We start from the raw sequence: 12,013 nt of genomic DNA, 5'->3' as shown, positions 1-12,013 counted from the left end.
TATACCACACACGGACTTAACATGGAGATTGCACCCTCGTCTGTACCATATTAAATTTAGGCCACGGCTCCAAGTCAGATCCCAATAATATTTACATACAATTCGCATACAATATTTTATACAATTTTTGTCTCCCGTGTATTATTTCAGGAGATAAAGTATTTTGGTTGTTCCAGGTACAATTTTAAAGTTATTTGATACACGAAACGAGTTGAGGGACAAGTTCACAAAAGGGGATTGGTAGGTTTGGTGTAGTCTGCTATTGCACTGCAGTAATTTCGACTAAGTTCGACTGGGGAATTTTGTAAATGAAGCCACTTTTTGGAGTCCAAAAAGATAATTATGGGATATGACAGATTTTTGATCGTACACAAGATCATTTCTTTGGATCTCTTAGTGAGATCGTAGCATTTTTTTCAATTTTCAAATAGTTTAAAGTCCATTCTTAGATATCGCCTTTCGACTGTTTTGTGTTGTGTCCGCGAAGACTGTCACGAAGGGACGAGTCATCGAGGACGAGTATTTAAGGGATTAAGGCCAAAAGAGCTGCAACTCGATATTTTTACACCAAGTTAACGATGAGTTTATTTAAGAAGTTACAAATTACGGGCACAACAGTCTCAAAATTAGAACGGACATTAACTACGACCCTTTCTGGGCCCCTAATGGAGTCGTTACGACTGGAATACTTTAGTCGCAATTTTTATTGGACCCTTGGCCCCGTGGTCGTTACGACCTGAATTTTTGTGTCGTATTTTATTGTTCCTAGCCTCACTGACTGGTCATTTCGACCCGAAATTTGAGGTCGAATTTCATTTTCCCAGCCCAGCCCACAGTCAATTCTTCTTATTGCTCATGCTTCTTGAAAGTAGGTTAACTTCGGCGTTCGTATCGCTCCGTAACATTCGAAAGATCCTAAAAATGTGAGTCCTATCTTTTCGATCAGGTTTTTGCATAATGAGAAGCACGATGTAAGGGGGTTGAATCACTTTCGTGAAATAGTGACACCTGCTGTATTCTCGAGACCCCCTAATTGATGCAAGTGTATAAAATATTCGAGATCGACAAAAAGAGCTCCCCCGGACGGTGCCGGTCGCGTGGTGATTTACCGAAGCGTGTGGATTATTAGACCATGTGTACTTGATATCTAAATATTTGCATATCGCGTGTTTCGACCTTTCCACGAGCGCGAGTACACACCGTTATGTTTCGAACATTCTTATAAAGATTTGCACAAAGTACGCGCTGTTTATGCAGTATGCACTTGCAGCAAGCTGCTAACCGGATTTTCGTAATTACTCTGACGCTCGTTTGTGCTCTCTCCACCTTTTCAAGCTCACCGTTCAAAGCTAACCTTTTCCTCGAGACTCGTACAATTTATTGGGTCGAGTAAAGATTTGTTTCTTTTGAGTAGACAAATTTATATCTGTCTGTAAAAAGAATCTCGACGAATTTGTGAGATTGGAGGATCATTGATCTCGCGTGCCCTCGGTTTGTAACTTCTCGACGTTCACGTTGTATCCGGACCGTGCACTCTATATTTACGAGAATCACCGGAACGCTATCGCGTTTCTCTACTGTCTCCGTAATTCCTTGTTTGTCTTTTATCAGTTGGCGTACCACGGGCTGAAGAATTTATAGTTGAGATTTGGCATGCTGCGCTGATTCTGTGGATCATCAGTTTGGACATAAAGAAAATTTATCCAGCGAGTGCTGCGAGTGAAAAGGAAAATATTCGTTCGCCCCAATCGGATCTTTTGTCTGATCCGCCCGTAACGAAATGAACGGAAGACTTTTTTATTGGGCGGTCACAAACATCACAAGCGAATCTCGAAATTAGAGGGCTCGAGTGAATGTTACATTCCCACAAGATTTTTGCGTCCTACGGTATTTGGCTATTTTTGCAACTGAAGATTTCCGAAGGGGATCAATTTCCACTATCTATCTCGGTAAAATCTCGTCGTGTTCGCACTACTGTGCTCGGTTTGATTCTGCTCCGGCTCAATTTTCAAGGGTTTCTACTACTGTGTAGGGGAGCAGTACAAACCTTTGACACGAGACATTTCGCGCTGAGATTTGGCTTTGAGTACGGGAACGTTTTGGCGCAAAGTCGTTTCAACGTGAAACGAAAGATTCAGAAAATAATTCTGCCCCCTTCTCCGTTTACATTAAAATGGAATGAAATAAGTTGAATAAATATATATTATATGTGCATAAATATTTTTTTTCAAGGTCGAAACGTAAAAAAATATTTTCTTCCCAAGTTTTTCCATGTACACTCACTGTACTATCAAAGTCCTTGTACTAAAACGTTTCAGCGCAGATCCTCCGAGTGCCAAAACGTGACGTACATACTTTGTAGCGTTAGCTCACGTTTCAGTCCGAAGTAGAACACGCGATAACTATTGTTAAAGTTCTTTTTATACATGAAGACAGAAAAAATAGAATTAATAAAAAGGGAATCAGTATGCTGAATAAAATCATAGTACGGTCCGAGGCTTCACACGAATGTTAAGGAGAAAAAAATCTCCCTACTCTGAATTGAACCTATACAATGTCATTTTTAATTATTATTTGAATAAATTGCCGAATAAGTTGTACATTGTGTTCCATAATTTTCATGGTTTCCACAATAAATTTTGTAGATTTAATTATCATTGTAAAAATACAATCATTTTTAGATTTTTATAATACTTACACGTATTAAAAATTTATTCCGTGCTACACGCAATCCACTCCGGACTAGAGCTGGAGTAAATAAATGTCCACACTGCAGGTTTAAGGAGGTTGTATCGTTTCTCACGTGAAAATTATTTTTCAACTCGACCACGTAAAATTTTGTGAACACGAAATTTAAAGCAAAGTCCCCAACTTGTGCAAAAATTTCACATTTCACATTTATCGTCTAGAAATGGAGATCTTAAAAATCACCATTTTTGTATGCTTCAAGCATTATGTCTTTGGTGTGAGGGGTTCTAGGAAATGAAAATCCCAACTTTTCTTTGAAAAATGAACATATGCAACTTTAGATTTCAGATAATAAATTGATGTACACTAGATGAAGGGTTATCGATGCAATAAAAGAGGAAAATTGGGTTGATCGCACTGGTTTGTGAACGCGACGGACTACACGAAATGATGAAAATCAATTTGGCAATGCAGCATAACCAGCTTTATAGTCGCCCTCACTGATACAACTCTGACCACTTTGGCGCACACACTCTTCTGCTAAGCGACGTTGCCATCTAACTTTCTACGCCATATAACTGCTGGAGTCATACATGTCTTATAAAAATCTTTTTTAGCAGAAAATCCGAAAATTATTTTGGCTCTGAAGTTTCGACACGGTCTCTTCAAATGAAATCCGATTTACTCTCGCTCCAGCAAATATATATTTGAGTCCAATTTTCAATCCTTCAATTATTATATCTTATGATGGGCTCAACTGATTTACTTCCAACGGAGACCAGAAAGAAGAACCATTGAGAAAATCGTCACCTAATCCACTGTCCATACAATGTTTTATAATTTACGTTATAAATAAAGGAAAGCTTTTTCAATGTTTTTATATTGCTCGTTTCTGCAGTATTCGTTATTACATGTTAGTGAATTTTTCAATTACGTAGGGCTCACTATAATTTACATACTTTGTACATATTTTCGGTAGAGCTGTGCTCTAATCGATCAGTCGGGGTGATTGACAAATAGTTTTTTCGACTAATCGATTTTCCGATAAATTGATATTTCGGTGGATTATTCTAAAGGTTAATCGATTAATCGAGAGCTTCGTTTGTTTTTCGAATAATCGATTAATCGATTAATCAGCAGTTTTGATTGTTTTTGCGATTTATCAATGATTTGATTTTTAAAAGATGCTTTTTTATTAAGGGAGATGGTATAGATATAAAGAGGAAGTTGAAAAAAAAAGTAAAAACGTATTTCGAGATTTATCGATTGATCGTTTTTTCTAATTAAAAACTTATGAACCAAGAAACTTACGAAGTCGTCGTAGCGTGAGAATGGGACACGAAATGAGGAAAAAACAAGAAGATGATTTATTATTAAGTTCAAAAAATGATTGAAAGCTAAAAACGATATGAAAATTGAAGTAAAAAAAAGTGACAGTTTTTTCGCAAATCTCCAAAAACGCCTCAGTTTAGAAAATAAACAAAGATACTTCTATTTGCTTGGGAGTTGATATAAATATAAAAAATTTTTAATTTATTGTACCCGAACCTCTGATAGGAATTGACAGAGTGAATTTTCATGGATGTGAAAATTAATTGAAATCATCGATTCACCGATTAGTCAGAAAAGTCAAATCTGTCGATAAATCGATCAATCGAAATATCATCGAAAACAATTGGAAACGCTATCGCTCCGGTAAAGAGTCTCTGGCAGCAACTCGTCATATCTTATAAATGTACTTGTCTCAGAGTCGCTGCCGCGATTCTAGATTAATTGAAATTTGAATTGGTCGATTAATCGAATAAATGATCGAATAATCAAAAAAATGAATCGATCATTTCGATAAATCGAATAATCGCACAGCCATAATTCCTGGTGTAGTCAAGTTTTTCGACATTACCAAAATTCTCTGTTTTTATTCCGATGTATTACGAATACGTTTGGTCACTGCCGGATCTCTCGGAACATTGTTACTTCGAGACTCAGATTCTGTTTCAGTTTTTCTACTCGTATACAAAAGTTTGAGTTCTTGCGCGTTTTCACGGTTTCTATCATTTTTTTGGCGTTATTACAATGTATTTTGTATATATTTATATTCATACATATAAACCGTAATTGCAGTGCCATGAAGACGTATTCCATATAACTGGATTATTGATATCGGTACCGTCAGTTGAGTGAGAAAGATTTCTACTCTATTCAGTGTTGACATCTTGGATGAATTTTGTGTTCAACATTATCGGTAGAGGATAAGTCTTATCACAGGAAATAAGCACTCTTTTCGTGCTTATTTCCTTCATTATTTTCCTCATTCATTTCCCTAATTCAATTCAGGCCTTAATTACGTTTTTCGATGAGAGCAGATGATTATTTTCATTAAAAAAAAAAAGAATCAGGCGTGGATATGGCTATAGGCATAGATCTGGCTCCCTCGTATGAAAACTAACTATCTACTGGGAAAATGTATTAAGAATTACGAGGAAGATGTACCATTGGACGTGATGATTAAATTTAATGTGTTGCAATGTATGCTCGAAATGTAAAAACAAAAAAAAATAGTGTGCTGATATGTTCATTAAATTTGATCTTAAACTAGATGAGGTTTCATATTTTTTCGAACAAAAAAAAAGCTGTCATGTATGGCATCATGGTACCAAGCCACTAGCGCGATCCTGATACAAAATGTATCTTTTTTTTACCAAAGATATAAGAATATTATGGCACCAGATTTGTCACTAGATATAAAACAAATAAACATCAAAAATGTGTGCGAAAATCCGACCCATTTTTTGATGTAATTAAAAAATAAATAATTAATATCTCTTCAACGCGTCAAGCTACAGAGTTCGAAGAGGTCGCAATCGAAAAAAAAAAAATAATAAAAAATATGTCAACGTATAATATTCTCCGAAATGATATAGTTAGTTAATTATTGAAGAAACAAATTTTGAAAATTTTCGAAAACAATTGGAAACGCTATCGCTCCGGTAAAGAGTCTCTGGCAGCAATTCGTCATATCTTATAAATGTACTTGTCTCAGAGTCGCTGCCGCGACTCTAGATAATGCCGCACCTACAAAATTTCATAAATCCAAACGACTCATTATTTTGTCATATTCTATAAATGTATCGAAAATACAATTTTTCTTCAAAAAAATATATCAAATTTCTAAAAACATGTTTCTTCGATAAATACCTTTTGAATACGGTAACTAAACACAGATTTACATACCTCACAATCTCATCCGTACGATGAAAAGCCCACACATAAGCAAGCAGGTTGCCCGAGGTATTACAGCTTCATTACGGAGCCGTCAGAGTTTCCTGTGCCTCATAACCGAACTAGTGAAACAATTTCAAGCGGATTCTTACGAAGCTGAATAGGACATCAAACAGTTCTAGGGGTAGTATGACGATTATCTATCTGGAGGCTGATAGCGGAAGCGTGTTCCGATGCAAGCATCGAGGAATGGCAATCACGTTGATAGGATAGTAATACAATTATCACCTGGACAAGAGAGCTGATACACTGAATCGGCATATAGGCGTATAATTAGTGCAACGGAATCAGTTGAACGGGAACGCGATGTGCGGCGGGGATGAAGCCGCCTCCCACCCAGAGGTTGATGCTCGTGTCGGAGGTGGGTGACGTACAGAGAACAGTTCCAAGCGACGCGGAGTGCTTTGGTGCAGTTTGTACCTTCCATGCCATACAAGCTTAGCTGGCAAACAAAAGGTCTTAACTTATAAGCCACACGAGGTGGGTTAGGCATAGTTGAAGACCTTTAGTCCAGCAGCAGTCGACATTTAGCTGGGGGCCAAGTATAATGCCATGCAAATAGTATACCTCATCGCTCCTGCTGATGGTCCAGGCCCAGTTAACGTTGCATACGACCAATAGTGAGGGCATTCATTCCACTAATGCATCCTCAGTGGGAGGGTTTCCACCGGGTTATATTAGATTCCACGAGATTTCGTTTGGGACACGTTTCCGGCGAACCCGAATGCATCCTCTGTACGCTTGCTTTGGGTTTCATACTGCTCGCATCTCTGTCTCTCCCTGAGGCCAGATATTTCACCACGGTTATGGCCATAGGCCACGAATGAGGAACTAATATCGACATACACACTGGCACGGAAACGTCCACTGTGCATTGAATGAGCTCTGATCAATCTTCCACTATCCGGTAAATAGTAATACGTAGGAATTAGTTGCAAGCTCGACACACTATTTGTGGAAGAAAGTTTGCTTCCTGAATACTCGGTCAATCCCTCAGTTCAGCCGGATTGAAGAAGTTGCTTCTTCTTTCGATGCACTTTCATTATCCTCCAGGTCGTTCAATTTGGAGCCTCTCAACATGCATGAGCGGATTCTCGCGAGTGTGCTGAGCTACAACGCATGATGAAATTCCACACTCGTACGAGAGAATCGTCTAACTGTAGGAGAGCGAGTTTGTATCGTTCCATCGAACGAATGCCCTCGGGGCGATGACTGCTCCCCGTATGTGCTGGCAAACGTGCGAAAACCGGGATAAAGTTTCGAACCTGTTCGAGGGACTATCCAACGATAAATTCTGCACGTATTCACACACGTTTATCACTTCTCATTGCATTCCGGACTAGTATCGTAATTTAGGAATGAACTTGAGTGAAATGTTTTCTCACTCTCCCTCTGGCTCGATCATCGCCAACGAATTTCGCATTGGAAGCACATTCGTTGCTAAATAGCTCGTGGAAATAATAAACTTTCGTCGATTCCGTTTCAACGTCTGGTGCACCAATTTTTGGGCATTCGCCCTCGTACATTTTCCAAACGCCGAACTTTCGGAAATTTAAATGTTTCATACAACCGCTACCTAACTCGAACACAAAACAAGGGACACTCGGAAGTATTTACAGAAATATATAGATTTGAGAGTACGAGAGCCAACGTCGATGGATTGTGACAAGGAACGCAAATACGCAAGTCCCGTCAACGCGTTCGGCGACCCGCAGGATTACTCGCGTCCAATTAAATTTAACGAATTTCCGTGAGTACAAACGGCTTTATTGGTTTCATTAATTACGCATGCACTCGAGCCGATATAGGTTTGCGATAGGCGTTACCATCAACTCGAGCGGTGTGACGTAGCTGATGGTTTGTTTCGCGCGAGCTTTAAGCTCCTTCCTCGAGGGGAGGAAGGCCCGGGGACCGAGAATGCATCACGTATAAATGCATACTGCATTCTCCGTGCTTCATGCAATGCATATACGTGTATTATGGTATTCAATGTTCACCCTAAAATTCAACGGCGCAGCTTGCATTCAATGCACTCTCCATTCAACTGACCTCGCTGCACTGAAATACGAGTGAAAGGGTATATGACACATTCAATCATGAAACCTCGTTGGAAGAGGGATAACTTTTAAGCAGCGGCACTGAATGTGCGTCTTCAAAATTGTTTTATTTCTATAAAAGAACGAGTATTTCGATTGTCTTTTCGAAACCGTAATTTTCGGCTTCTCTGTACTCGACACCGACTTTGAATTTTCTATTCTTTTCTATTGAACTCTTCACTTGACAGCACAGAGAGAATAATGATGAAACATAATGTGGACGCGTTTTATTATAAAATAGGTGGAAAAAGGTTTTCATTCGTTCAAACGATCCTGCCACGACTGAATCTTGCGCACACGCCGGGGGTTTGATTGGAACGACTAACGCACCCTTCTTTTCCATCGACGTGCCGACGTGACTGTATTCAGAATTTGGTAATTAAATCGTCATCGGTTAACATCGATATCTGCGGGAACGCAAACGTGCCTCGTCAACGGATTCATTGTGTCATTTTTCATAAATTCAAGCGGATTGCGCACATGTGAAAGTAGAAGCAAAAAAACTGTTTTTCGATGCAGCTGAAAGCAGCGGCGTTAGAGGAATCACTGGAATTGGGCAAAACCTAATTACTCCAGTTTTCATCGAAACTCTCTTTGATTTTCTGTTCAAATTCTGCCCTATTCGATTCGACCGTTCCGGGTGCTTGAAAACGCTCAAATTTTCTCGTGCGCACTTTCCTCGTTGCTTTTATCGAAATATATAAGTACGGAAAGTGCTGGTTAATCAAAATGTGTTCTCGAAAATTCGACGTATCCTTTCTTTGCACCGTTTATGAATAATCCACAGCAACAATTATCTCCTTTTTATTTTCATTTCCCGTTGATATATTTCGCTGTATTTGACGTTGCAGTCGACGAAATCACCGCGATTTTAAACTCCACCATTTGGAGTTCCGGCTGTGTGAAAACAACTCGAAATATTTGAGTACCCAGAGTTTTCTAGGCCTATCCATCACACGAGGAATTTGGGCCGAAAAAAATAACGAAAATTTGTTAATTAATTGAGAAGGCGTAACACAGAGGCTCTGTCTAAACGGCAATTACTTGACTGTGTAATCAGGATTTGGAAAGAACTCTGTGTAGTGTCAGGCAGGTCCCAATTCGAAGGCAGCCTTGCACAAATTTTGCTCTGGAGTTGAAGTGGACTCATTCAGACCGTCGATGAGTGATTAGGGCTAAATGTTTGGATCGTTTTTTCATTCTCATGGATAGCAATCACTCTCATCCTATGTGCGCAGCCATGTAAATTTCAATTTACCAGTACAAACGCAACAAACTCAATGGGAGTACAGTGTGTCTATAAATTTGATATGCAGAACGAAAATAAGTGAGGATAGACCGCTGTATATGCTTATCGACAACGAATATGCTAATGATAAGCGTGGCACGTTGCTTATATGCTAATAAGCCTCCTCACATAGATACATGATGCTATGTATGATTCAACTTTGCAAACATATGCCACGCACATAAACATGAGCAGCGCACGACATTTTATTCCCTCAGCCCCCTCTCTTTTTAGCTCTCCCCATCGTTCACGTCCCCTCTCTTTTTATTCCGACCACCTGCGAAGCTCTAATTGTCAATGAATTATTAATTCCGAGCGAGTGCCCGCATTCGATAGCCGATCCAATAAAACGACGAAAATTCACATTGCTCGAAAGAAGGATGAAAAAAATTCACATTAAATGATGAGTGTGATGGACCTTTTATTCGTGCTTAATTGATGGTAAAATAGTGGCAAAAAAATGAGAAAATCAAGGAAAATTGAGGCGTGAGTTTTAATCGTAAGATGACGTCAGCAAGGGAGCCTGCTGGGGGAATTTTTGGCATGCGCGAAAGCTCCGTACGCGCATACGTAATGGGGTTTCTTGTGTCAAGGGCTTGGAGAATGTGTTATGGATATGGGAATGTGAGAGATTCGCTCGTGCACGGAGAGGGTAACAGGCGTAAAGCAAAAAGATCTTCCCCGCTCTTCCATCGTGCTCGTAAACTCGGAAATGCAATGGGGAATCTCTTTTCCTCCTCTTTTCTTCCTCTTTCATGTGGTGTACGTATATGTGGTACAGGAGAGAACAGAAAAGTTCATGCCGTCGTCGGAAAAGCGGACGGAGGTCGTCAACATTGATGATGCGTGGATCACGATGTACTGACGGCTTCCATTGTAGATAAAGTCCTCTATTATTCTGAATCAGTTCGAGAGGGAGTCGGTTTATCAGTACTCTTTATTCTTGATGATCGAAAATATGGATAAACTTTTTTTACTGAGAAATCTTCAAGCGAGGGACTAAAAATAAATTGTTGAATACTTCGATTGCTCTAAATTTCATGCAGTAGTTGAGAGGCTTAAGATGATGGATCAGTCAGTAACTCGAATTTTTGAAATTGAATCTTTTTGACATCGTTCGTCCGATTAAAATAATAAAAATGTCATCGTACGCAGCACAATCGCAAAAATCCGATGACATTTTTATTTTTTCGATCAGACGAACGATGTGGAAAAATTTCCTTTTCAAAATTTGCAGCTATTTCTCTCGCACTCACGGTTGTGATTACCGACTGATCCATCATCTTAAATAATGGTTATTGAATTATTTTTTTCGTGTTTATTTCTCCATTGCAGAATATAAAGAAATGTAATTTCTTTGGAAATCGGTGGAATTTGAATTTCTTAACTGTATGACGATGATAAAAAAAAATTTTAGAATATACAAAGCTGTTTTCGTTTTTTTAAGGTCGTCCATGGTGTTACGTCCCAGCAGAAGATGTTGAATTATTAGGGAACCCAACACGGTATTGACTCCTCTTTCGGGTCAAGACAATCAAGTCCTTTACCCACGGACGAGAACCACGTCTGTCGAATATGGGAGCACAAGAATGATTTTTGCGAGTTAAGTTTGATTGACGTAGACTCCGATGGCATTTTAAATAAGTGAGTACTCTCAAGATATTTCTTGATTATTATTGTAGGTTATTTATTGAGTGAATCTCTCTTTCTTTCCCTTACAATTGTCTGGTCTCGAAACATCGTCGTAAGTGGAGAAATTTCGTTGCGATTCGAGTCGTTACAATAGCTCGTTCGCGAAGATAAGTTTACAATAGTAGTCATAATATAAATGATTATAATTATTTCTAATATAATAATTTTAAGAATTTGGTTTTCGTTGTGTTAGTTTTAAGTTTGAGACGGTGAGAGTTAAATTTGCAGAGTAGTTGTTCAAGACTGAGATGCAAGTTCGCGATTACTTCTCGAAATTTTCGAGTCCAAATTGAGACGGGAGTTTGATAAAAATTCTGACAAAGTCTTTTTCTTTAAGTATTTGCGAAACAATCAAGCGTACTGACGACTTCAGAATAACTGCGAAAAATGGCAATTGACAACCCAGGGTGTCGTTCGACCCAGTTTAAATAGGAATCCCCCCCCCCCCCCCCATCTAGTTCCTGCCTTCTCATTGGTTAATCCAACTGATGGCGTGATTTTTGTACTTCATAAATTTATCCTTTTCTTATGACAAACATAATTTTATGGTTCCGCAATCACGTATGGCGATCGGGTGACTTGTCCGGGAATGATTATGATGCGCAGATTCTCAAAATGTCTCTATAATGTGTGGTATCCGTTATTTGTTTTCAATCGTGAATTTTGTTGCATTGAATTTTCTTATGTCAGCCTCTTTGGTTCGAGATTTTATGAATTCGTTCCCAATATTATATTAGTTTTGTAAGAATCTTATTTCTGCGTTTTCTATATTTTTTTTTACTTTGTGTTTACTAGGTTTTTTTTATTACGTCAAAATTTGATGATCAAGATGTCACAATAGAATGGGACGGCATGTAAATCGAAATATTTGAATCGTGCACATTTTTCTCTTACGAAACGTACGGTAATTTAATTTTGTTATTATTTGAACAAACTTTGTTAATACTACAACGATGATTATCGTTTTGAT

This window comes from Venturia canescens, chromosome 8 (genome assembly GCF_019457755.1).
Source record: "Venturia canescens isolate UGA chromosome 8, ASM1945775v1, whole genome shotgun sequence".
Lineage (NCBI taxonomy): Eukaryota > Metazoa > Arthropoda > Insecta > Hymenoptera > Ichneumonidae > Venturia > Venturia canescens.
Note: the sequence above shows the minus strand (reverse complement) of the source record.